Here is a 27697-nt window from a genome sequence, read left to right as displayed (position 1 = left end):
TTAGATTTCACACAGGTGGACGTCCTGTCAATAAGCATGGGACTTGTGAAGGGAATTATTTGCACCAGGAATTATTTGGGGCTTCATCAGAAAAGGAGTAAATACATACGCACAAGACAATTTTTAGTTATTTGATCCCATGAACTTAATTTTTGTCTACATTTTTCTCACTTCATTTCACCAACTTCGACTATTTAGAGCTGATGCATCACACACAAATGTAATAACAACAAAAATTTATACACAGATTGTAATGTAACAAAATAGATAAAATCCAAAGGGGTGAATATTTTCACAAGTCATTGTAGACAGATAGACTATAGATCGGTTAGTGTGAGATGAAAACTGAACAATATCATACACATTTTTCAGGGTAAATGGAGACTTTATGGTACTTGCAATTTGAATCACATTTCATAGGAAAATTCAGTGAATCTGGTGAATTTGAATTTCCAAAAAAGTTTTCAACTGTAGAAAGATATTAATTCTTTTTACTATTAATATTATTATTATTTCTGATTTTGTGTCATGATTGTATAATGTTTGCTGAGTTATTGGTTACAAAATAAAAAGTGTAACTTTAAATGAGTAAAAATAATTTGGACATGATGTCTCATACTCACAAAGTTTGCTTCTCGTCGTTTTCTAAACTTTTATCTAATTTGTGGAAGAAGTTATCCAGAAATCATGGCTCCTTAATTGTAATTACCATCATATACTGTGGGAAAATCAACCTTTGTTCCTGATTCATTAGAGATAATTTCTTCCATTATTGAAATAAAGATTACAGAACTCACAAGGCAATAATCCTTATTATAATTAATTTATTGCATTTTAAACAAGATTTCTGCGCATGTGCACAAAGCAAAGAAGGGAACAAACATGTTAGATTGATGCAGACATTGATTATATGGGTTTTTACAGAGGTAGAGGCAAATGAAAAAAAAAATCAGACCATAAAAACAGAGACATATTACACTTTCATTGATTTTTAAAAAATCTGCACTTTTTGGTGCGACTTTTTTAGCAAATTTCAATTGCGGATCCGGCAGGAAGGAAACGTATAAGATTAAGTTCCGACCATGAGTTTTGGGTGAGTTTTTGTCACGTTTTTTTTTCCTGAGATAAAAAACGAAGCGTCTTACAAATTTCAGCAAAGTGGATGGAATTTATAGAAATCTCTGCTTTTTTACGCCGTTGATACTGACCACGTGTTTGAAATCCGCAACTTGTCAGTGTCTCTTGCAGATTGCGTATTTTCACCATAGAATTGCATTAGATAAAGAATATCTGCAAGTAAAAGCCACACAGGACCGTATCAATAAAGTTTTGTCAAAGCCAAACTCCCTGAAGTGTAAAACACAAAGCAGAGTTACATAAAACGTGACTCCAAAAAGACAAAAACTGCAGCGTCAAAAACACATGTAAAAAACTGCAATAAAATATGCAAGTCATCTAATTTACCTAATAGGTTCAGAGAATTTGCAAAATCAAAAACTTACCAAATACTCATGGGAATGTAACCTAGGGGGAACATCCACACAATAATCTGGATGGAAAATCTGCAGCGTTTTACTGTAGCGGCACAGTGTGAGAATGTGAATTCTCATCCATGTGCCGTAGACTTTTTCCTGCTCATTTGTTTTTTAAACCATAATATGTTGATTTCTCCGAAGAATAAGTTTGAGGTTTAATTTGTTTTACAACTGCCCAATTCAGTTCAAAAGGGGAAGTCAAAATCTGCGATAAAGTCCAATTTTTGTAGATTTTGCTGCAGATTATTTGCAGGTTTTTTAAGCAACATTCACAAGTCCTGGCTTAAGAAAATAGATTGTGCAAAGTTAAAATGACATAAAACCCATAATATTCACTTTTGACACTTTTTGTTGCTCTAAGAATTGTTTCCCATGTGGCTGTAGAATGTGACTGGCAGTAGGGAGCATGAGCAGAACAGAAGTGGTGAGAAAGTTAATTCTTACTTGTTTGTAAGTCTGTTTTCTTCAATTTGCTGCTAAAATCTGCTGGAAATCAGCAGCAAAAGCCACCACAACTTGTTGATGATTTGCAGTAGAAATTATTGTTTAGAAAATCTTGTACATGTGGATATACCCAAACTAATTCCTTTTGCTCCCACATGCAGAAATACTTCTTTTTTTTTTCCCGCAGGTGTCTGCACCAAAATATACCATAGTAATCTGCTCTGATTATTGTGTCTTTGCCTTGAGTTTTTTCTTTGAAGCAGAGTTTTGTATGTGTATTTTTTTATGTGCAGAAACACTGGAATTCTGTACTTAAAAATGCAACTTTGTTACTTGTGTTTTTCAGGCTCCCAATAGAAGCCAATGGGGAAAAGTGAACAAAAAAAAAACTATTCAGCAATGTCTTTAAGCGCACAACGGGCTTGAGTTTTCATAAAATCACATTCACTTTGTTCTAACTGTTAAAGCAGATTAGTAGCATGGAAAAACGCAGCAAACATAACCTTATATTTCCTATTTCTGGCTTTGAATCCAGAAAAATTAATTTAAAAAAAATCCCATTCATCTAGTACCAAATATAAATGTATTTCATGGACTATAGTGTCTGTGGAAAGTCCTATATCTATTACTTGCAGATTCCTAGATAACTTTACACCAGGTATAAAATGCTTTGACTGGTCAGGATGGAAAATATGAAACCATTACTGGTGCAACAAAAAATGCATTGGGCATTAGCTGCATATACTGTCTGTGGAAAGTCCTATATCTATTACTTGCAGATTCCTAAATACCTTTACACCAGGTATAAAATGCTTTGACTGGTCAGGATGGAAAACGAATGTGAAACCAACATTTTCTTCCTTGCATTACTGGTGCAACAAAAAATGCATTGGGCATTAGCTGTATATACTGTCTGTGGAAAGTCCTATATCTATTACTTGCAGATTCCTAAATACCTTTACACCAGGTATAAAATGCTTTGACTGGTCAGGATGGAAAACAAATGTGAAACCAACATTTTCTTCCTTGCATTACTGGTACAACAAAAAATCCATTGGGCATTAGCTGTATAACTGAAGACTGCGTCTGGTTACTCTCATCTGCCGATGACAGCTTGATTGCCAACACTATATCGACCTGGTGACAATATCTTACCAATGTTCACACAAACGCTGCAGGAGCCACCAAGGTTTTCCTAGTCAAATCCTCTTCAGAAAGAAAGCTGGCGGTCTTTTTCCTAACACGGCGCCTCTTGTGGTCTCGCCATTGATTTTGTGGCAGCTCTGCTCATGGCGTCTTTTTTATATAATTTAAACTATAACTGGATGAAGTTTCCTAGTGGAAGCCGCTCGGCATATGGAAGCGCTGCTTATTTTACAGCTTCATGTTTGCAGGAAACTGAAGCAGTTAAAAGAAGAAAAAAAAAGACACAGCATGTGCACAGCAATGTCGTTCTTACATTGCTGTGCATTATCTGCATTTCTTCCCGCGAATATGCAATGCTTTTTTCAGGTGCAATCTGCTGTGTATGTGCACATAACCTTATAAAGTTTTGTGCCTCTTTGTTCCTTAAAGTTGTAACCGTTGCCTTTTATTCTTGATGGCCCACAAGGATAGACATCCATTGGTACATTAGTCATCACAACCTCTTTGCTTATAATGACTTTTATAAAATCTGCACAAAAAAAATCCTCTATAAAGAGAAGAAAAAAGGAAACGGAAACAAATTTACAAAGAAAATCAGAATTTGCATTTTTTGGATTTGATCATTATTTTTGGACATTGCTTTCAGTTTATACCGGGAGCCAAATTGATCAAGAGAGGGTCATTATTATCAAAGTCACTTCTGTTTGCTACTTAAAGTAACGCATGATAACATTTCAATCTTCCTGTAATAACCTGCTTAATCATGTGCAAAATAGCCGAATACACATTCCAAATAGTCTTTGCTTTGCAATTAAATACTTGAAAATTCATTCAAAAATGAAATCTCTAAACAAGTGACACTTACTTTTGCATTTTGCATTGTTCCAAGGATTTATTACTCGGCCATGAATACGTAATTAAATGCAAATAATGCAGCAAGTGGTAGAATTCCAAAATGTTCCAACATCTGACAGAGATTGGGCTTCGTGCCCCATAGAATTTAATGTATCTGCAACCTCAAATAATTTTTGGGTTTTATTGTGCCTAGTAATTGGAATAAACACTTGACACTTAATTCCCTCCCATCTAAGTCTGTGAGGTTTGATTTAACTTGGACGACTTTATCTCCTCCATTTTCTTGGCATTTGGCACTTTCTTTTTCAAATAAAAATAATGGACGCGCACCGGATGAATACATCGTACTGCCGTCGTGTGCTGTTGGGGGTCTATGACTCCAATATAACCAAGAAAATAAAAACAACTTGGAGCAGATATTTGAAAATTTGACATATATATGTGGACATGCACAAATACCCAAAGTAATTGTTATAGGCCATGTTCCCACATGCCGAAATGCTATATTTTTTGCACCTCTCTGCACCAACATTTGCTACTAATTGTCTCTGATTATTGTGTCTTTTCCTGTTTTTTTTGCTGTTTCTTCTTTTTCGATGCATTTTTGCTGTGTGCTCTTCTATTGTTTGACGACATCTTCTCTCACTCAAAACATAAATAACTGAGAAGTTAATAAACTGGGTCAATAGAACGAAGTGTTTGACTAAATAAGGTATATTAGATTGTGATCTTAATTGAGGACGGACAGATACCTTAAAGCACTTCAGAATATAATAAGCAGCAAAAACGCAGGTATAAAAATATTTGCAGATTTCCTGCGGATGTTTGCTGCGTATTTGACTGACTCAATTCAAGTCTGAGTCAAAAACGCGTCAAAAATGCATGAAGTAATGCCCGCGGGACACTACTCCTCCCATCAGCCTACGGCCACTCCAGCTCACAAAATAGAGAGCAGGTGCAGCTAAGGGGAGAAGTAGTCTCCTCAGCCGGTGTCTGTGCGCAGTGTAAAATAAATCGATATTAAAATAAAAAAAATCTTATATTCACCTGTCCACCATCATCAATATGTCCCACGGCAATTCGATCACCCGACAGCCGGCGATAAACTGATGGGAGCACGATCGCTCCCGGCAGTGTATAGCGCTGAGCTGCCAGGACTAAGGTCACTTGAGTTCATCAGCTGAAGATCAGCTAAGAGTTCCAGTGACCTCACTTACGGCACCAGTGCTGCGTGGGAATTTTCTCACGCAGCACTGATGCAGTAAGTGAGGTAACCGGAGCTCATCAGCTGATTGAACTCCAGTGACCTCACTCCCGGCTGTTCAGCGCTATACACTGCCATGAGTGATTACACTACTGTCAGTGCATACAGTGCTGTTCTATAAAAGTCACACCAGTGATTGCTGATGTGACTGCTCTAGAAGTGACCCAGATCTTCGTGGGAAACTCTGGATTATGTCATCACAGCAGACAGGTGAGGGATATGTTTTTTTTTACATGTGATAATGACTTCAGTGGATTTGGCGTTAGGTGAGTATACTGTGTTTTTTTTGCTGGTTAGATGTTAAAAGGGGACCCTACATCACTTTGTTTCTGGGGTCCCCCTGTAATCTACCCAGTAAATGCTAAGCAAACATCTGCGAGCTATTATTAATAGCCACGGAACAACTTTGGCTAATGGCCCCTTCCCTGTCTAGTAATATCAGCCCCCCAGTGGTCGACTTCCCTTCTGCTGGTTATGAAAATGATGCGGGAGCCCACATCATTTTTTTTATTTAATTCATTTTCTTTCATTTATAAGAAATTCCATGCCTTCTGTGCTTGTTTTTGACACTGCGTAAACTCACCCACAGCATGTCAATTTCTGTGGCGGAGATACTAGTCTCCGCTGCAGATTTTGGCTGGTTGAAATGTCATTCCATGTGGTGGATCCACATGTACTGACAAAACAAGTGAGGAATTAGATCACAGTGTTTTGGACGCAATGAAAATACGCTGTGTCCAAAGCGCCGCTGTTTGGTGATCGTGGGAACATAGCGGCTAACCAAAGAGCTGTGAGCTGTTATTAATAGCCAAGAAACATTGTCCTAATAACCCCTTCCTAGGCTAAAAATATCAACTCTCAGCTGCCCCAGAAATTACATGAATGGAAATTGGGGCTAATGCGATTAGCGATTATGGTATTAGGTGTTGCTGACACCAAATCCTTTGTCTACTGATGTAGAGGTGTAAACCAGACACCCTCATTACTAAATCTGTAAGTAAAGAGTTAAATAAACACAAACAGAAAATGAAACACTTTATTTGAAATGCAACAGGCACATTCTTTAATCATTTAAATTAACCAATATACTCACCTCAGGTCCGATGGAAATACAAGGGTTAAAGCGATGTCCCACTTTTCTTTTTTCAAATATCGTTATTTAGCTCTAAATAAGCATTCATTGCTGTACAAAAATGCATAAAAAATGCATGCAAAAATGCACAAAAAACGCACCGAATTGCGTCAAAAGCACACGTTTTTTCATCAGTTTTTGCTGCCAAGAGGTGCAAAAACCTTGCAGAAAATTATGTAATCAAATACTGAACGTGCGCACATTGCCTAAGACTAGAGTTTCCAAATTCAGAACAAAATGCCACATTTATTGACTGCTGCAGGGTCAGAATTATTCACCCTTTCATGACCAGCATCTTTGGTACATAGTATACTTAAACTCCAATGGCGGTTATAACCTGCTGCAAATGTGATGCATCAACATTTACCAGCTGCTGGCTGTGTTCCTTAAAACTCATGCAAATGTCTGTTCAACACAGTCTGACCGCCGCAAACCACAGACTGGCTGCAGGACTCACGACTTGAGTGTGACAGATTCAAATAATTCTAAAAGAAAATCACGCTTACGTCAGATCTGTGGATATATAATACTGCCCCTATGTGAAAGAATACAACTTCTATAACACTGCCCCTATGTACAAAAATATAACTGCTATAATACTGTCCCTATGTACAAGAATATAACTACTATAATACTGCCCCCTATGTACAAGAATATAACTACTATAATACTGCCCCTATGTACAAAAATATAACTACTATAATACTGCCCCCTATGTACAAGAATATAACTACTATAATACTGCCCCCTATGTACAAGAATATAACTACTATAATACTGCCCCCTATGTACAAGAATATAACTACTATAATACTGCTCCTATGTACAAGAATATAACTACTATAATACTGCCCCTATGTACAAGAATATAACTACTATAATACTGCCCCTATGTACAAGAATATAACTACTATAATACTGCCCCCTATGTACAAGAATATAACTACTATAATACTGCCCCTATGTACAAGAATATAACTACTATAATACTGCCCCTATGTACAAGAATATAACTACTATAATACTGCCCCTATGTACAGGAATATAACTACTATAATACTGCCCCTATGTACAAGAATATAACTACTATAATACTGCCCCCTATGTACAAGAATATAACTACTATAATACTGCCCCCTATGTACAAGAATATAACTACTATAATACTGCCCTTATGTACAAGAATATAACTACTATAATACTGACACTATGTACAAGAATATAACTACTATAATACTGCCCCCTATGTACAAGAATATAACTACTATAATACTGCCCCCTATGTACAAGAATATAACTACTATAATACTGCCCCCTATGTACAAGAAAATAACTACTATAATACTGCCCCTATGTACAGGAATATAACTACTATAATACTGCCCGCTATGTACAAGAATATAACTACTATAATACTGCCCCCTATGTACAAGAATATAACTACTATAATACTGCTCCTATGTACAAGAATATAACTACTATAATACTGCTCCCTATGTACAAGAATATAACTACTATAATACTGCCCCCTATGTACAAGAAAATAACTACTATAATACTGCCCCTATGTACAAAAATAGAACTACTATAATACTGCCCCTATGTATAAGAATATAACTACTATAATACTGCCCCTATGTACAAGAATATAACTACTATAATACTGCCCCCTATGTACAAGAATATAACTACTATAATACTGCCCCCTATGTACAAGAATATAACTACTATAATACTGCTCCTATGTACAGGAATATAACTACTATAATACTGCTCCTATGTACAAGAATATAACTACTATAATACTGCTCCTATGTACAAGAATATAACTACTATAATACTGGCCCCTATGTACAAGAATATAACTACTATAATACTGCCCCTATGTACAGGAATATAACTGCTTTAATGCTTCTTACCTTACATTTGACTAATCATCTATGAGATTTTGCATCTGTCACCTGATTGTTAGTTTTCTCTCCAGCGAGAAGTGAACAATAACTTGTTGATTCTCTCTCACAGTAATTTTCTTTCTCATGAGTTTATATCAGGTCATTGTCCCTCTATTCTATTAGACGTCCCCTTACGTGAAAGAACTTGCAGCAAATGGTTGGTAAAAGCATTTATTAAAATCTCTGTTCCCGCATAGCAGGGCAGTAATCTTTGGTCCATTATTCAGTGTTTAAAAAGACTGTTCGTGGCATTTTATGGTCAGCAGCAAAAGCACGATGGAGGGAAAAAATAGCAATTTAACTTGAAACATAGCTTCAAAGAGATCACAGATGAAAAGATGAAGAGGATGCTATTTTAGAGAGGACAGATATTTCAGACAGTCTTGTCAGGGATGAAGGAAATTCACTATTCACTTACAGTGTCAGAAGAACAAATATAGTGATCTCTAAAGAGCCAGTACCAGTGCTTTAACCATTGCGAGGCGCCTCTTCATGGAAACCACGAACAACTTTTATTCAGAATTTGTTTTTTCCACTAATTTCAGATATTTCAAGAAAAAAAAAAAAAAAAGAAGAAGCCTAGAACGGTCTAAGGAGAGTAACCATCATATGACCATCATATAGTCAGATACCCATACCTTGCTGCTCCTCTGATACATCTGCCTCAGTTTCCATTGGCCTCCCTGGAAGAAGCCACGGCGAAACGAGCGTCGGGCATAAAAAAGTAACATACACTATACAGTGGTGGCCAAAAGTATTGGCACCCCTGCAATGCTGTCAGATAATACTCAGCTTCTTCCTGAAAATGATTGCAATCACAAATTCTTTGGTCTTATTATCTTCATTTAATTTGTCTTCAATGAAAAAACACAAAAAGAATTGTCCTAAAGCCGAATTGGATATAATTCCACACCAAACCTAAAAAAGGGGGTGGACAAAAGTATTGGCACCCTTTGAAGAATCATGTGATGCTTCTGTAATTGGTGTAATTAACAGCACCTGTAACTCACCTGTGGCACCTAACAGGTGTTGGCAATAACTAAATCACACTTGCAGCCAGTTAACATGGATTAAAGTTGACTCAACCTCTGTCCTGTGTTCTTGTGTGTACCACATTGAGCATGGAGAAAAGAAAGAAGACCAAAGAACTGTCTGAGGACTTGAGAAACCAAATTGTGAGGAAGCATGAGCAATCTCAAGGCTACAAGTCCATCTCCAAAGACCTGAATGTTCCTGTGTCTTCCGTGCGCAGTGTCAAGAAGTGTAAAGCCCATGGCACTGTGGCTAACCTCCCTAGATGTGGACGGAAAAGAAAAATTGACGAGAGATTTCAACGCAAGATTGTGCGGATGGTGGATAAAGAACCTCGACTAACATCCAAACAAGTTCAAGCTGCCCTGCAGTCCGAGGGTTCAACAGTGTCAACCCGTACTATCCGTCGGTGTCTGAATGAAAAGGGACTCTATGGTAGGATACCCAGGAAGACCCCATTTCTTACCCCGAGACATAAAAAAGCCAGGCTGGAGTTTGCCAAAACTTACCTGAGAAAGCCTAAAACGTTTTGGAAGAATGTACTCTGGTCAGATGAGACAAAAGTAGAGCTTTTTGGGAAAAAGCATCAACATAGAGTGTACAGGAAAAAAAAAGAGGCATTCAAAGAAAAGAACACGGTCCCTACAGTCAAACATGGCGGAGGTTCCCTGATGTTTTGGGGTTGCTTTGCTGCCTCTGGCACGGGACTGCTTGACCATGTGCATGGCATTATGAAGTCTGAAGACTACCAACAAATTTTGCAGCATAATGTAGGGCCCAGTGTGAGAAAGCTGGGTCTCCCTCAGAGGTCATGGGTCTTCCAGCAGGACAATGACCTAAAACACACTACCAAAAGCACTATAAAATGGTTTGAGAGAAAGCACTGGAGACTTCTAAGGTGGCCAGCAATGAGTCCAGACCTGAATCCCATAGAACACCTGTGGAGAGATCTCAAAATGGCAGTTTGGAGAAGGCACCCTTCAAATATCAGGGACCTGGAGCAGTTTGCCAAGGAAGAATGGTCTACAATTCCAGCAGAGCATTGTAAGAAACTCATTGATGGTTACCGGAAGCGATTTTTCGCAGTTATTTTAGCTAAAGGTTGTGCAACCAAGTATTAGGCTGAGGGTGCCAATACTTTTGTCTGGCCCATTTTTGGAGTTTTGTGTGAAAAGATCCATGATTTGATTTTTGCTTCATTTTCTTTTGTGTTTTTTCCTTGCAAGCAAATTAAATGAAGAGAATAATACCAAAGAATTTGTGATTGCAATCATTTTCAGGAAGAAACTCAGTATTACCTGACAGAATTGCAGGGGTGCCAATACTTTTGGCCACCACTGTACACCATGCCTTCTGTGCCATTGGTTCGGGGACCCCTCTACTTGTTTCCATTATTATAGGTTTTGCCCGGACGAAACTGATGAGTCTGCAGTCACTGTGTGTGTCACTCTGTGTGACTGCAGACCTATGAATCCCCCCTGACCACGCACTTTGCGCTGCGGGGATTCGTCTGTTTGAGACCCGGGACCCGGGAGGAATGGATTTATATAGTGTGACCAAGTTAATGTTAGAACTCTCCTGTTAGGTTTTTTCTAGTTTGCTGGTCACATGACCATTTTTGCCTATTTAATCCGGCTCCGCCCTCCTGGCCTTGCTGGACTTCATTGTATTTACTACTCTTGAGCTAGCTTGGTGCTCTGTTACCGTTCTCTGTTAGTTGTGCTAGGTCTTCGGACCTCTATGTTCTTTGGTGTGTGTTTGTCTTTGACTGCTACAATTTCTGCTAGGAGGTGTCCAACGTTATCCCAGTCCCTAGTTCTTGTAGGGATCCCTCCCTTGCATCTATAGGTCTTCGTACAGACTAGCCGAGTACTTTAGCGGGTCTGATCGCAGGATCAGGTTCCCCGTTACATCGTAGGGATCCAGTTTAGTTCTATTGTAGGGACAGATCTCCTGTCTTTCCTTAGTGCTTGTGTAGCACCCTGAGGATTCGGCTGCTACAGGGGTATTGCACCTCAACCCAGAGGTGTGATATTCCACTCCCGGGTAAGGATGGAGTGTGGACCTGAGCTCGGTAGGCTGCATGCACTACACACATCCCATTTCCGAGGAGCAGACCGACGGTACTCCCACTTAGAAATGTGCAGGTACGACCGAGTCTGTTCCTGGCTGGAGTGGGAGGGGGGTGGAACATCCCATGTAGTGTAGGGGCAGATAGGGGGTGCAGTCTGGGTAGTGATAGGAGCTCATTGGGTGCTGGTCACCTGAGCTCACACATAGAGGGTGTATATAAGGTGGGCACCAACTAAGAACAGGGTCAGTTGCAGAGAGGAAGTCAGAGAGCAGAGAAGAAAGACCCAGAGTGAGAGAGGAGAAGAGAGAGAGAGACCCAGAGGGGGAAACAGCAGAAAAGGACTCCAAGATCCCAACTTAAATCCCCGGGTGAAGAGTCGGCACAGGGTACCGGAACCCAAGCTGGTGGGGGCAAAAACACACCCTAGCCAGAGACCGGAGGCCGTGGGCAGCATCTGCCACGGCCACCCACCACATCCACCCCGAAGGCACACCACATGAAGGGTCAGGGAACCCAAGGCCAAGGGTGTCCCAACAGAAGGCCCGAGGGAGCTGGACCTAGGTGGATCACTGGTGGGGACGGCCAGAGAACGGGACAGAAGGAGAGCTCGGGGCCACGCTCCGGACTTGTTTGGGGGTTGGCTGGATCCAGGACCTGGTGGACGCAGCACGGCTCGGGTGGTCACTCGAAGCTGGAGTGACCAGTACAACATCTGCAGTAAGTAAACACCCTTAACTGCACAACCCGACTCTGTCTTCATTGCCGTCTGCACTGCACCACCACAACCCCCATCCTCTGCACCTGTCCCCCCTGAGGCTATACCCCTCCCGTTGGGGGTTATCCCACCAAGCTGCGCACCCACCATCAGCCTCAGCGGACCCTGCTGCAGCGGCGGCCACAGTGACCGCATCACAACGGGTGGCGTAGTCGACACAAAAGAACTCTTAATAACATCTGTAGGACTGCCACATAACACTGAGTTTGACGCCCTGGGCACGGGCCGGGTCACAGCCGCTCGGAGACTACAACCCCCCATCTGATCTGGTGCCGGGTATTCCCCTCAAAAAGGAATATGTCCCAGGGGGCGCGTCAACTTTGGCGTAGTCGGCAGGATTACGTGCCCGCAACACCCGGGTACAGCGTGCCTGAAGAAAAGTGCAAGTTTACCTCAGAAAGAAGTCTCCCACCGGTTCCGGAGGGTCCATGCCATCGGACCCCATCACAGGTCGTTTCCCGCCGATTGTCCGCCATTTCCAGCTTGTTCCCGCCATCTGCAGAGTTTCCCGCCACTGGGCGACGCTTCCCGCCAAATCCGAAGATTTCCCGCCTTGGAAGAGCAGCGGACGCCATTATGGGCGTGCCAAAGGAGGGCAAGAGGCCGCCTCCCATCGTGGGCCAGGACAGAAAATGGCGCCAAAAGTGGAAACCGCCCCCACCAACAGAGACTGTGATGCTGGAGGTGTCTGTCAGCGTGAAAGAACTACCCCTGGAGCTGACAGTCACCGAGTTGCCCCGGGACTGCCCTCGAAGTGGGAGGAGACGAAAGAAAAGAACGAAGATGGGTGCCGCCTGGAGGAGTCTGGAGAGAGCGCACCCGGAGACAAGAAGCCTGGAGAGGAGTAGCGGAGGAGCTTACCCGGAGATGGAGAGAAAGCAGAACAGCACCGGCCCGCTGGCCAGGAGTCTGCTAGAGACCGAGGAAGGAGAGCAGAGCAGCACCGGCCCGCTGGCCAGGAGCCTGCTGGAAGAAGAGCAGAGCAGCACCGACCCGTTGGTCAGGAGCCTGCTAGACACCACGACCCCACTAGGCCTAGTGGAGGTCCTTGCACAGCTCCCCCGAGACCGGGAGTGTGCACAGACTGCCCTGGAGGGCCTCGCACGGAGGATGGCCCGGGTACAGCGCGAGATATTGGCGGAATGGAGCCGGGAGATGGCCCAGCAAGCTGAGACCAGTCAACGGAGCACGCTACCCTGGAAGAGGAAACAGACCGCCTCTGAGGATGGCGCGGGAGGACCAAAGGCCGGAGACGGCGCCGAGAAGAGAGCCGGACGCAAGGAGGCAGGTAAAGGGGACGCCTATACCCCAAGCCGGGAAACCGCCCACCTGCCCCAGCTCCCCGTCGCAGAGCCCGAAAGTCCCCCTGCTGTGCCCGTAGCCGCCATGTCACCGCTATGGACTAGGCCCCGACCGGAAGCCGCCGCAGCGACCCCTGTGACGTCACGCGCCTCGACCCGGAGCGTGACAAAGCAGGAAATACCACCAGCCTGGTCGCAAGGCCTAGTACCCCCGGGCGCCGCATCACCAACAGCGCCCCCTACCTCCGCGGAGCCTCCGGCCTGGTCGCAAGGCCAGGTAGCCCAGGGCGCCGCTGTATTAACGGTGCCCTTCACCTTCCAGGTGCCCCAGGCCTGGCCGCAAGGCCTGGGCAACCCGGGCGCCACCACCACCGCGCCCGCGCCCGTAAAACCAAGGGTGCCACACCTGGGGGAGGACTTGTTCAGCCAGCTTACATGGCCGGACGGGCGGCCCTTCATCTGGCCCGAAGAATTCCATGAGCTGGAACGGCAGCAGAGACTAGGGCCCTTGTGTGAGCCCCTGATTCCGGCTCCGAAGCCCGTGGCACGGGTCTCGCCTCCTCTGGAAGAAGCCCAATTTGAGTGGGACCCCACCGGAGAAGACCTAATGGGGTTCACTCAGGAAACCAGGGCAGCTGCAGCGGAGCGTGCTGAGTGTTGCCGACAGCAGCTCGAAGAGTTTGCGAGGGAGCGGAGAGAGAGGCGGGTCCGGGAACAACAGGCCCAAATAAGGAGCGCCGAGCAGAAGAGCCGAACCAGGAGGGACCCCCGTGCAGCGCACAGTCCCCGTACCACCGGGACTGTAATAAAGTTTAACCTGCAGCATGGGTGGGGCTTCATCAGAGACAACAACACCCCCGGCGACGTCTTTGTCACGCGCAGAGACGTGGAGTCCCATCTGCCGGAGGGGCACAGAGGTCGTGACCTCTACATCGGAGACGAGGTCACCTTCACCCGGCACAAGTGTGCCAAAGGACCTTACGCCCTCCACGTACACCGCCTGACGGAGGAGGAGTTGCGGTGCGAGGAGGAGGAGCAAGAGGACCCGGACGGGTCTGAAGTTACAACCAGCTACAAGCAAAGAGCAGGAGGAAGACGCCGTTGAGTGCGGCAGAGCAGTAGATGTAAATAGTTACCCGACCGGGTACCAAAGAAACTGTTGCTACATATATATAGTCCCCGTTGGGACCAGCATGAGTGAACTGTTTACCCGTTATTCCGTATCCATACCAGGCTGAGGACTGTGAGCAGCCATTCCCTTTCCCTCCTTACCTGGCCGAGGACTGAGAGCGGCCAACTTCCCTTGTATATAGTTGCGCGTCCTAAAGCGCCCCCTACCGGTTTTATAGGAAAACCAGTTTTCCAGAGAGACTGTCGCACTTTACCCGGTCACACGTTGCACAGTGACCGGAGGAGGAAACAAGAGACGACGAGAATGTTTTATATGCTAATATATGTTGTTTTATATGTTTTATATGTTATGCAAAAATTTGTATGTTTTTGGTGTTTATGTCTTACAGCCCGAGGACGTGCTGTGATTTACCAGGGGGGAATGTAGCACCCTGAGGATTCGGCTGCTACAGGGGTATTGCACCTCAACCCAGAGGTGTGATATTCCACTCCCGGGTAAGGATGGAGTGTGGACCTGAGCTCGGTAGGCTGCATGCACTACACACATCCCATTTCCGAGGAGCAGACCGACGGTACTCCCACTTAGAAATGTGCAGGTACGACCGAGTCTGTTCCTGGCTGGAGTGGGAGGGGGGTGGAACATCCCATGTAGTGTAGGGGCAGATAGGGGGTGCAGTCTGGGTAGTGATAGGAGCTCATTGGGTGCTGGTCACCTGAGCTCACACATAGAGGGTGTATATAAGGTGGGCACCAACTAAGAACAGGGTCAGTTGCAGAGAGGAAGTCAGAGAGCAGAGAAGAAAGACCCAGAGTGAGAGAGGAGAAGAGAGAGAGAGACCCAGAGGGGGAAACAGCAGAAAAGGACTCCAAGATCCCAACTTAAATCCCCGGGTGAAGAGTCGGCACAGGGTACCGGAACCCAAGCTGGTGGGGGCAAAAACACACCCTAGCCAGAGACCGGAGGCCGTGGGCAGCATCTGCCACGGCCACCCACCACATCCACCCCGAAGGCACACCACATGAAGGGTCAGGGAACCCAAGGCCAAGGGTGTCCCAACAGAAGGCCCGAGGGAGCTGGACCTAGGTGGATCACTGGTGGGGACGGCCAGAGAACGGGACAGAAGGAGAGCTCAGGGCCACGATCCGGACTTGTTTGGGGGTTGGCTGGATCCAGGACCTGGTGGACGCAGCACGGCTCGGGTGGTCACTCGAAGCTGGAGTGACCAGTACAACATCTGCAGTAAGTAAACACCCTTAACTGCACAACCCGACTCTGTCTTCATTGCCGTCTGCACTGCACCACCACAACCCCCATCCTCTGCACCTGTCCCCCCTGAGGCTATACCCCTCCCATTGGGGGTTATCCCACCAAGCTGCGCACCCACCATCAGCCTCAGCGGACCCTGCTGCAGCGGCGGCCACAGTGACCGCATCACAACGGGTGGCGTAGTCGACACAAAAGAACTCTTAATAACATCTGTAGGACTGCCACATAACACTGAGTTTGACGCCCTGGGCACGGGCCGGGTCACAGCCGCTCGGAGACTACAACCCCCCATCTGATCCGGTGCCGGGTATTCCCCTCAAAAAGGAATATGTCCCAGGGGGCGCGTCACTTGTAGCAGATCATAACAGTAAGTCCAGCCTAAAAAAAAAAAATTTCTCTAAGGAAAGACCTCCAGTTTCCATCATGGTCTCGGTTCAAGATTTGGCTCAACGCTTGCAGGGACTCTCTCTGGAGGTGGCCGAGCTCCAACAACACGTGAGTAGCTGTTCTGGAGCACATTTGGTAGAGCCAAAGGTACGTGTGCCTGATCTATTTTTTGGTGAACAACAAGATTTTTTTTCTTTTAAAAATGCTTGTTTATTGTATTTTCGTTTGAGACCTGGATCCTCTGGTGATGAATCACAGAGCATAGGGTTCGTAATGTCACTTTTGCGCAAGGATCCTCAGGGATGGGCTTTTTCTCTCCAACCTAGTGATCCGTGCTTTAGATCAGTGGATAGTTTTTTTTCTGCTTTGGGTTTGTTGTACGATGATCCTGATCGTGTCTCATCTGCTGAGTCTGAATTGAGACGTTTGAGGCAGGGATCAGGTAATGTGGAAAAGTATTGTTCTCACTTCCGTCGGTGGTCTGCCCAGGTGGGGTGGAACGATTCAGCTTAGAAAAGTTTGTTTCTTGCGGAGCTAGGTGAAAGGGTTAAAGATTTGCTGATTGCTTATCCCACACCTGGAAACTTGCAGGAAGCTATGCAATTAGCTATACGGGTGGACAGGAGACTGCGTGCAAGGGTTAATGAGAGCAAATCCTCTGCTAAGTCAGCTCCGAGTCTTGAGAGGGTCTGTGCTGACAAAGGAGAGCCGATGGAGATTGGGGCGATGACACCCCGCTCTCAGGAAAAAGACCGCAGGCTTTCTGAAGGTTTGTGCTTCTATTGCGGAAATTCTGGTCTTTTTATTAAGAACTGTGTGCTTCGTATGAACAAAGAAAAAAAATGGTCAGTTATGCACGTATTGCCTGTTTAAATACAAAGGGTGTATTCCTATCTGCTACTACCGCTGCTCAGGAAGAATTAATTGAATTTCGGGTATTTGTGGATTGTGGTTCTACTCTGAATGTGATTGATGGGGGATTCTTGGAAAAACTTACATTAAAACCTAAACCTTTGTCATCCCCTATTGCTGTGGTTTCTGTTGATGGCTCTCCCTTGAAGAGTGTTACTCATAAGGTCTGTGAATTTCCCCTCACTATTAATGGTGTTCATCAAGAGAATTTGGATTTGGTAGTATTGAATAATTTGCCTTCTCCAGTAATATTGGGGTTGCCCTGGTTAAAATTGCATAATCCTGTACTGGATTGGTCTACCAATGAAATTAAGTCCTGGAGCCCTAAATGTTATGACAAGTGTTGTAATGGACGTATTGCTGCGGTGGAAAAAGGGGAATTACCTGTACCTATTCAGGATTTTTGGAGAGTTTTTTCTGAGGAGGAGTCACAAATTTTGCCTCCCCATAGAGACTATGATTGTACCATTGAATTTGTCCTTGGAGCGACTCTTCCTAAAAGTCGTTTATTTAATCTTACTATTCCTGAGAGAAAGGCTTTGGAGGAATACATACAGACAAGCTTGGCCGCCGGTCACATTAGGCCTTCCAAGTCTCCTGTGGCTGTGGGATTTTTTTTTGTTAAAAAAAAGATGGCGGTTTACGTCCTTGTCTGGACTTTCGTGAGATTAATAAAATTACTGTACGCAATCCTTACCCACTGCCATTGATTCCTGATTTGTTTAACCAGTTAGTGGGGGCCAAGTGGTTCTCTAAAATTGATCTCCGGGGGGCATACAATTTTTTGCGCATGAAGGAGGGTGATGAATGGAAGACTGCTTTTAACACTCCTGTGGGTCATTTTGAGAATCTGGTTATGCCTTTTGGTCTTACCAATGCTCCAGCATTTTTTCAGAATCTGATTAATGATATCCTTAGACCTTTGATCGGCAAAAATGTGGTTGTGTATTTGGATGACATTCTGATTTATTCGCCTGATCTGGAGTCTCATTGGCGGAGCGTACTTGAGGTATTACAGTTATTAATGGACAATTCGCTTTTTGCTAAGCTAGAGAAATGTGAGTTCGCTGTACAGAGAATTAGTTTTTTGGGTTACATTATCTCCAGTGAAGGTTTTGAGATGGACCCGGTGAAGGTTCAAGCTGTGCAGGAATGGCCTAGGCCTATTGGTTTGAAATCGATACAGAGGTTTTTGGGTTTCGCCAATTATTACAGAAAATTCATAAAAAAATTTTCTATTATTGTCAAACCGCTGACCGATCTCACCAGGAAAGGTGCTAATGCAGTTCAGTGGACTTCTGAGGCCATTGAAGCTTTTGTGTTTCTAAAGGAGAGGTTCACCTCTGCTCCCATCCTTATGCAGCCTGATGTTACTAAGCCGTTTTTGGTTGAGGTTGATGCTTCTTCGGTGGGGGTTGGTGCGGTGTTGTCTCAGGAAAGCAAGGATGGAGTACATCCCTGTGCCTTTTTTTCAAAAAAATTTTCTGAGACTGAGCTTAATTACGATATTGGTAATCGGGAATTGCTGGCTATTAAACTCGCATTTGAACACTGGCGTCATCTCTTGGAAGGTGCTGAATTTCCCATTCAGGTTTTCACTGATCATAAAAATCTGATCTATCTTGATGCTGCCAAGCGCTTGAATGCCCGTCAGGCTAGGTGGGCACTTTTTTTCTCGCGGTTTAATTTTTCCGTTACTTACATCCCGGGTACCAAGAATGTTAAAGCGGATGCTTTGTCTCGCAGCTTTTCTCCCATGGTCAGTGCTGAGGAGGAGGAGAGCATTTTACAAGAAGGTGTTGTGATTGCTGCATTGGACTCCGTTTTGGAGGATGAGATTCTTAAAGCTCAGGAGAATGCCCCATCTAACACTCCCCATGGGAGGTTGTTTGTGCCTAGGACCTTTAGGAGAGATTTGTTTGTTGAGTGTCATGAGTCTCGGTTGGCAGGTCATCCAGGAATTTCTGAGACCAAGAGACTTGTGGGTCGCAGTTTTTGGTGGCCTGGATGGCAGAAGGAAGTCATTAAGTGGGTGCGTCAATGTACTGTGTGTGCTAGATCCAAGTCTTCACATACTCCTGCGGCGGGGTTGCTTTGCCCTCTGGAGGTTCCTAGTGCACCTTGGACACATCTGGCTATGGACTTTATTACTGACCTTCCCCCCTCTGAAGGTTTCACGGTCACCTGGGTGGTCGTGGACCATTTTAGCAAGATGTGTCATTTGGTTCCCTTCATCAAACTGCCTTGCGCTAAGACACTCGCTAAGGCCTTTGTCAAGGAAATTGTCAGACTACATGGCGTTCCTACTGACATCGTTTCTGATAGGGGACCTCAGTTCGTGGCTCGTTTTTGGCGTGCCTTTTGTGACAGGTTGGGAGTTCATTTGTCGTTTTCATCCGGATATCATCCTGAGTCTAATGGCCAGACAGAAAGAAAAAACCAGGATGTTGAGCAGTTCTTGCGTTGCTTTGTGGCAGACAATCAAGAGAGGTGGTCTGAGTTTCTGCCACTTGCTGAATTTGCTCTTAACAACCATACATCCTCTTCTGCTGGGTGTTCGCCTTTTTTTTGCTGTACTGGGAGACATCCGTCTTTTGGGTCATTCTCCAAATTGGTATCGGCTGTGCCTGAGGAGGAGAGTTTTTCCGGTGATTTGGAGAGAGTTTGGACGGATGTGCGTGATAATCTTCAGGAGGCTAACAAAAAATCTAAGAAGTACTTTGATAGGAAACGGCAAGAGGTTTCGTTTGCTATTGGTGACATGGTTTGGTTGTCCTCTAAGAATCTGCGATTGAGGATTCCTTCGAAAAAATTGGGTCCCAAGTTTGTAGGGCCCTTTAAGGTGCTTCAGATGGTTAACCAATCTGCTGTTAGGTTGGAGGTTCCTACCTCCTGGAAGATTAATCCGTTGTTTCATGTTTCTCTGTTGAAAAAAGCTGATGTGTCGGTTGGTGACGCCTCTGCCACTGGTCCTCCGGTGGTGGAGGACAGGGAATCTGAAATTTCCCGCATCCTAAATTCTACACGGTATAGAGGGAGTTTGCAGTATCTCGTCGCTTGGAAGGGTTTCGGACCCGAGGATAACTCATGGGTGAGGGCGGATGATGTTTCTGCTTCCAGACTTGTCAGAGCGTTTCACAGGAGGTTTCCTGATAAGCCCGGTCCTAGGGGATCCGGAGGATCCTCTTAGAAGAGGGGGTACTGTTAGAACTCTCCTGTTAGGTTTTTTCTAGTTTGCTGGTCACATGACCATTTTTGCCTATTTAATCCGGCTCCGCCCTCCTGGCCTTGCTGGACTTCATTGTATTTACTACTCTTGAGCTAGCTTGGTGCTCTGTTACCATTCTCTGTTAGTTGTGCTAGGTCTTCGGACCTCTATGTTCTTTGGTGTGTGTTTGTCTTTGACTGCTACAGTTTCTGCTAGGAGGTGTCCAACGTTATCCCAGTCCCTAGTTCTTGTAGGGATCCCTCCTTGCATCTATAGGTCTTCGTACAGACTAGCCGAGGACTTTAGCGGGTCTGATCGCAGGATCAGGTTCCCCGTTACATCGTAGGGATCCAGTTTAGTTCTATTGTAGGGACAGATCTCCTGTCTTTCCTTAGTGCTTGTAGCAGATCATAACAGTTAACAGTTAAAAAAAAAGAATAAGAATGGTAAAAAATAAAAAATAAAGATTATACTCACCTTCCTATGGCAACCCGGTGTTTTCTTCACTGCGTCCGGTCTCTTGTACGGCTCGCGGTGGTGTAAAAGGACCTTTCATGACGTCATTTAGTCATGTGACAGGTCATGCGACCGCCGAAGTCAGCGGTCGCGTGACCTGTCACATGACTAAATGACGTCATGGAAGGTCCTTTCACACCATCGCGAGCCGCCGGGGAGCCAGGACGCATCATACAGGTGACCGGGGGCCATCAGAAGGTGAGTATAATGTATATTTTTAATTTTAAATTCTTTTTTTTTTACAGGTTCTATGGTACTCGGGTCTGGAGGAGAGTCTCCTCTTCTCCAGACCCGGGTACCATCCGCACATTGAATCGCTTAATCCTAGAACGCATACCTGGGGCCTCGCAGGCCCGCCCTGTTAATTGTTTTCTATTTTCTGCAAGATTACTTTAGCTAGAATTTTGAAACTCTAGGTATTCTTCATGTATATAGTTGTTTGTCATTTGAGTTTGAGTTATTCCATGTTATTTGCACACGGGCCTAAAAGGCCCCAGGTATATGAAAGTGTAGATTTTTATGGTCATGCGTTCTAGGGTTAATATCCGCATGTGTACGTGCAGTGATGCGGATAGTAAGCGATTCAATGCAAGTCAATGGCGGCAATTACGCTGCGTTTCCGCAAAATTAATGGACATGCTGCATATTTTTCCGCAATGTTAATCGGCAGCGGAAATTTCCCCAGCATGTGCACAGCATGCGGATTATCATTGGGGACCATGGGGCACGTTTTACCAAGCGTTTTTTAAGCGTTTTCGCTGCGGAAATTCTTCAGCAAAAACGCTTGAAAAACGCATAGTGGGCACACAGTCTAAGTCTGCAGTCACACAGAGAGACACCCAGACTGCAGACTCATCGCTTTTGACCAGACAGCCCCTTTAAGCACTATGCTCCCTTTACTTATTTGGGATATTCCACTTTTACCCCTCTATGGTATATTTTACAAATTAGGATCCGCTCTGGTGTCACTTTAGTCACTGACTACATTCATCTTGGTGATACATTTATTATCCCCTTCATCAATTGTCATCTACGCATTATGTGCATCTTTTATATATATTTTTGGGGGAATTTTCTTGGTGATGATATTACCGCTTTTATCTTATTTTGTAGATTTTATATCTTGACATAATAAAAATCATTATTTTCTTTGTGTGTGGTCATATCAGTAAGTTTATGTTTGCATGCGGTCTATGACTACTATCCTCCTCACTTTCCTTTACCTTCGCCCAATGGCCTACTGCCAATCTTAGTAGTTATTAGTGATGAGCGAGCATGCTTGCTACTGCTCGGTGCTCGACGAGCATTTCCGGGTTGCTCGGGCGGAGCTCGGGTCCCCACCCTGCATGTTTGGCGCTCTTTAGAGAGCCAATGAACATGCAGGGATTGCCAGCCAGTCACTGTAATGCCACAGCCATGTTGGTTGTGGCATTACAGTGATTGGCTGGCTGCACAGCGTCATCAGGTCTATATCAGACCTGGCGCTGCAATGCTAGTCACAGTCACTCCGGATCAGGCAGTGTAGGGAGAGGTGCTGCTGAGCTAGGGAGAGATTTGCTTGTGTATTAGGTAGTGTAGGGAGAAAAACCGTACATTACACATATCCATCTTATCAAACAGTCCTTCTGAGGACTAATCCATCTGCAGAGATATCAGGCAGGCAGTGTATATAGCAGACTGCAGTGTATATAGCAGACTGCAGTGCATATAGCACAAGAGGCTCCATTCCAATTCTGCCTTCTGCTGCTGTTAGATATTTCTAGACAAAGGCCCAGGTCTCAGGGGCCAGGAATACTTTTCTTTGGATCTTAATCCTAATTATTTGCTTAAAAAGCAATCCAGAGAACACGTTTTTTCTGCACCATTTGCTTGTTGGCACTGCAGAATACAGCCAGGTCCTTTCCATATTACAGCGCTAGAAATCCAGCTATTTAAAACTAAAGCTAATTGTCCGTCACACGGATCACATATACGTTGTTAGAAAATTCTTCCATTTCTGGCCTACATTAAAAATTTCCTTTAGTGTGTCAGTGAAGCAATTCACCGCAGTTTGCTGTTCAAACTACTTACCTACAGGCCAGGTATTTAAAACTCAGTTTTCTCCGTCACACGGATCACATATAAGTTCGCTCCAAATTCAGTCATTTGTAGTGAGCGTGGAAGATACTGTCCTCCATTTAAAATGGGCAAGGCACGTGGCAAGGGACGGGGAACTGGACGTGATGGTGATGGTGCATGCAGAGGCCGAAGCCGTGGGCAAGCCGAAATTGTGCCACAACAAACACCCACATCTTCTCGCTCGACCTTCCTGTCCCAATTTCTAGGGGACCGCAGAACACCACTATTGAACCCAGAGCAGTGTCAAAAGGTTGTTGGTTGGATAGAAGATAATGCTTCCAGTCAGTCTGCCACCACCACCACCACCCTGTCTTCCACACGGTCAAATCTCAGTAGCCATGAGTCTGGACTGTATATTCCTCACCCTGATTCTCCTTCCTCCCACCATGCCGAGTGCCCGGAGACAACTGATCCCACACTTGGACACTCTGAAGAGCTGTTCACTTTTCCATTTATAGATTCGGGCCTCTCGCCCAGTCCACTTGAAGCGGGGCAAGAGGAGGTCGCATGTAGCAATGCCCAAATATTTGAGCAGCCACGGTCACACGAAGGCGACGGTGGGAAAGTGTCACAAGAGGTGGACGATGATGAGACACAATTGCCAGAAAGTCAGGAGGAGGACCAGGGTGCGGAAGTGGAAGACGAGGTGGTGGATGATATAGTTATTGACCCAACCAGGCAGGAGGACATGCAGAGTGAGTACAGCAGCACACAGGGGGAGGGATGCAGAGCACCCCAACAGGCAGGAAGAAGCAGTGTGGTGGCTGCAGACAGAAGGCAGGCAACCATTCCCCATAACACCAACACAAAGGAAGTTGCCAGTACAACTGTTAGGTCTTCCCGAGTCTGGTTATTTTTTAAAGACTGTGCCGATAACCCCAAAATGGCCATTTGCACCACCTGCCAGGCCAGCATCAGCAGGGGTGGCAAAACGACCAGCCTGACCACCACCAGCATGATCAGGCACATGGCAGCAAAGCACCCGACTCTGTTGTCCGAACCCCAGGGTCCAGGAACAGTGTCTGCGGGTGGCACCATTGCTTCTTCCGCTATTGTGCATACAAGCCAATCCCCTGTCCATGGTGCATGCGAAGACTCCTCCTGCCCTGCACCTGTCGTTGCACATTCTCAAGTAGTAGCATCAGGAAGCATGTCCATTTCCTTGTCCCAATGCAGCGTTCAGTTGTCCATACCCCAGTCCTTGGAACGCAAGCGCAAATATGCAGCCAATGCCCCACAGGCCACACTACTAAATTCTCACATTTCACCACTGCTTGCACTCGAAATGTTGCCTTTTAGGCTCGTGGAGGCGGAAGCATTCCGCAACTTGATGACGGCGGGCCGACCCTCGGTACTCGGTCCCCAGCCGCCACTATTTCTCCTGGTGTGCCGTCCCCGCATTACACAAGCACGTGTCCCAAAACATTAGCCGTGCTCTGAACAACGCAGTTATCGGTAAAGTCCACCTAACCACGGACACGTGGACAAGTGCTTGTGGGCAGGGACGGTACATCTCGCTGACGGCACACTGGGTTAACATAGTGGAAGCTGGGACCCGGTCAGACCTTGGGTCGGAGCATGTCCTCCCGATGCCAAGCATTGCGGGCCCTAGGTTAATCAGGGTTGTCCCCATGGTCTACAGTTCCTGCACCTCATCCTCCTCATCCTCCTCCTCCTCTGCCTCCTCCTCCTCTTCAGCCTCAATCTCCGAAATGACCACATCAGTCACAAGCTGGAAGCACTGCAGCACTGCCTCGGCCAAGCGGCAACAGGCTGTGCTGAAGTTAGTATGCTTAGCTGAAAAACCGCACAATGCTGAAGAGTTGTGGACAGCTCTGAAAGAGCAGGCAGATCTGTGGATCACACTGCTGAACCTACAGCCAGGCATGGTCGTGTGTGACAATGGCCGGAACCTGGTGGCGGCTCTGAGGCGAGGCGAGCTCATACACGTACCATGCCTGGCCCATGTGCTTAACCTCATTCTTCAGCGGTTTCTCAAATCCTATCCAGAGCTGCCAGATCTGCTTGTTAAAGTCCGCTGCCTGTGCCCATTTTAGAAAGTCAGCTACAGCTTCCGCCGCCCTTGCAGTGTTTCAACAGCGTTTGCAGCTTCCGGCTCACAGACTGGTGTGTGATGTCTCCACTAGTGTTGAGCCACCCCCGTAGTGTTCGAGTTCGGTTCGGTTCGTCGAACACCCGTGTGTTCGCCGAACTGTTCGTCGAACTGTTCGTCGAACACCTTCGAACACCGTTAAAAACAATGGCAGGCAAACAAAAACACATAGAAACACATAGAAAACACCTTCAAAGGTGTCCATAAGCTGACAAACTGCTCAGAAGACATAACTAACACATGGAAAAGTGACAAGTACATATAGTCATGCGAAAATAAAAGAGGTGGAGGAGTAAAAGGAGGGGGAGACACAGATATAGGCATGTCATGCCCTTCTAAAATCCAAAAAGTGAGAAGCCGACAGGGCCAGTCCGCTCCTGCCCATGCCACCTCCGTGTCGCCGGGTTTGTGCCAGAGCCGCGGTGAACCCTGACGGCCAGCCCCCCTCTCCCAATACTGGTGCCTGTCCGCTGGTGGGTCGAGCGAGCCCCCCTGTGGTGGAGGCAGCTCTAAGCTTTTTAATTTAAATTGTCTCTCTAATTTGAATGAATACACTTTAAATCCATTTACAAGGATCTATTGGAGGGCAAGTCTCATGCCAGCAGACGCGTAATTCCAGCTCCAGTAGCGTCCACTAAAGCTGCTGCAGTTAAAAAGCTTTTATAAGGATCGAGCTCGGCTGTCCACCGCAAGGCATCCTACTGCCAGTCCCAGCCCCTATGCCTTGGGGTGCCTCCTGATGCTCTTCACTAAGTATCCCATGGTCCCGAATCATTTCCTTTGAAAAAACTAAGTGTCTAAACTACAGGTGGTGTAGCTTGCTTAACAGCCGGGATAATCCGCTGACTAGCAGACACTGCTACTAGGCACAAAGTATTTCCTGGGCTAGATGCAGTTAAAAATTTGTAATTAGATACTCTCGTTGGATGCTGAGAAAGCATTCCATAGAGTCTCCTGGCACGCCATATATGATTCTCTTAAAAAGCTTGGGGTAGGGGTCTAGGGGACCCTTTTATAGCCAAAATCACGGCCCTGTATCGCAATACGTCACCTAGGCTGAAGATAAATGGAACTGTAGCACCCTGAGGGCTCGGTTGCTACAGACGTATTGCACCTCACCCAGAGGTGTGATATCTCACTCTCAGGTAAGGATGGAGTGTGGATCAGGACCCGACACCTGCATGCATTACACCACATTGCCGTGGGGCAGGGCGACCAATATGCCCCTGAGATGGGCACGACAGTCCCTGTCCCTGGCTGGAGTGGGGGGAGGAAACACTGAGGAAGGGGAACCCTGTAGTGCAGGAGCAGGGAGGAAGCAGTTCCTGGGTGCATTGAGAAGGGAGTATAAAAGGTGGGCACCATCTTAGTTCAGTGCAGAGAAGTCTGAGCAGAAGTGGCAGGGAGCAGGGGCTCTGCATGAGCTCTGCTCCGGAGGCGGGCCTAGTAACAGAGGCCCAGGCCTGGAAGAGGGAGAAGGAAGGAAGAGGAGCGGAGAAGGCTCCAGGAACGAGGAATGAAGGGATCCCAGGGGTGCGGACGGGCGAGTCGCCACCGCACGCCCGAATCCACCTGCGTGCAGGGGTCAGGCCAAAGGGGGAGACCGGTCCCCGAACTAGTGGAGGCAGGAAACGACCCTCAGCTAGAAACCGGAGGCTCTGACATTTTATGTGGCGCAGCCCCTCGCTACACCCGCTAGGAAGGCACCACATAGGGTCAGGGAAACTGGCGCCAAGTTTACCAAGAGGAGGCCCGAGGCAGCCGGACAGAAGTGTTGGTAAGAAAGGCCAGACAAAGGACACACAAAGGGGGTCCTGTGAAGTGCTCCAAAGTTATCTGGGAGTTGTCTGAGCCCCTCACCTGGTGAGCACAGTACGACGTGGGCAGCCGTTACCTGCAGACGTGGTCTGGATAATAAGAACTGTGAGTAAAGGCCCTGGACTGCATCACTGACTCAGTGTCGTTACTGCTGCTGCCCTGCACCATCACCCCCATCCTCCGCATACACTGCCCTGAGGCTATACTCCTCCCGTGGGGAGTTATGCTACGCTCTGCTGCACCCACAACACCAGCCTTAGCGGTCTGCCCTGTAGCGGCGGTTCACTCTGACCGCAATCCACGGGTGGCGTAGTCGGACATTTAAACATCAAAACCACATAAATAGTTCCGCCACTGGTTTGACCGCCCTGAGCCACGGAATCGGGTCGCCGCCACGAAGACTACAACCACCAGCATCCACCAAAAAGGGTCCGGCTCCGGGTGTCCCAAGGCCCAGGGGGTGCGTCAGAACATTTTCATCACCTTTCACAATCACCAATGGGACAAGGCAGGGATGTTCTCTGTCCCCTCTCTTATACATCCTAGTGACGGAGCACCTGCTCTTATCAATTCGCCATAACCCCAATATTAGGTGGATTGAGGTGGGAGGCACCGAGTACAAGTGCTCTCTATTTGCTGATGATGTCCTAGTATATATCACTCAATCACATATATCCATCCCTGCTGTTATGGCTGAAATAGATCACTTTGTTACAT

The sequence above is a fragment of the Phyllobates terribilis genome, unplaced genomic scaffold (assembly GCF_046119375.1).
Source record: "Phyllobates terribilis strain yellow unplaced genomic scaffold, ASM4611937v1 Scaffold_7__3_contigs__length_470593459, whole genome shotgun sequence".
NCBI classification, from domain to species: Eukaryota; Metazoa; Chordata; class Amphibia; order Anura; family Dendrobatidae; genus Phyllobates; species Phyllobates terribilis.
This window is presented reverse-complemented; position numbering follows the sequence as displayed.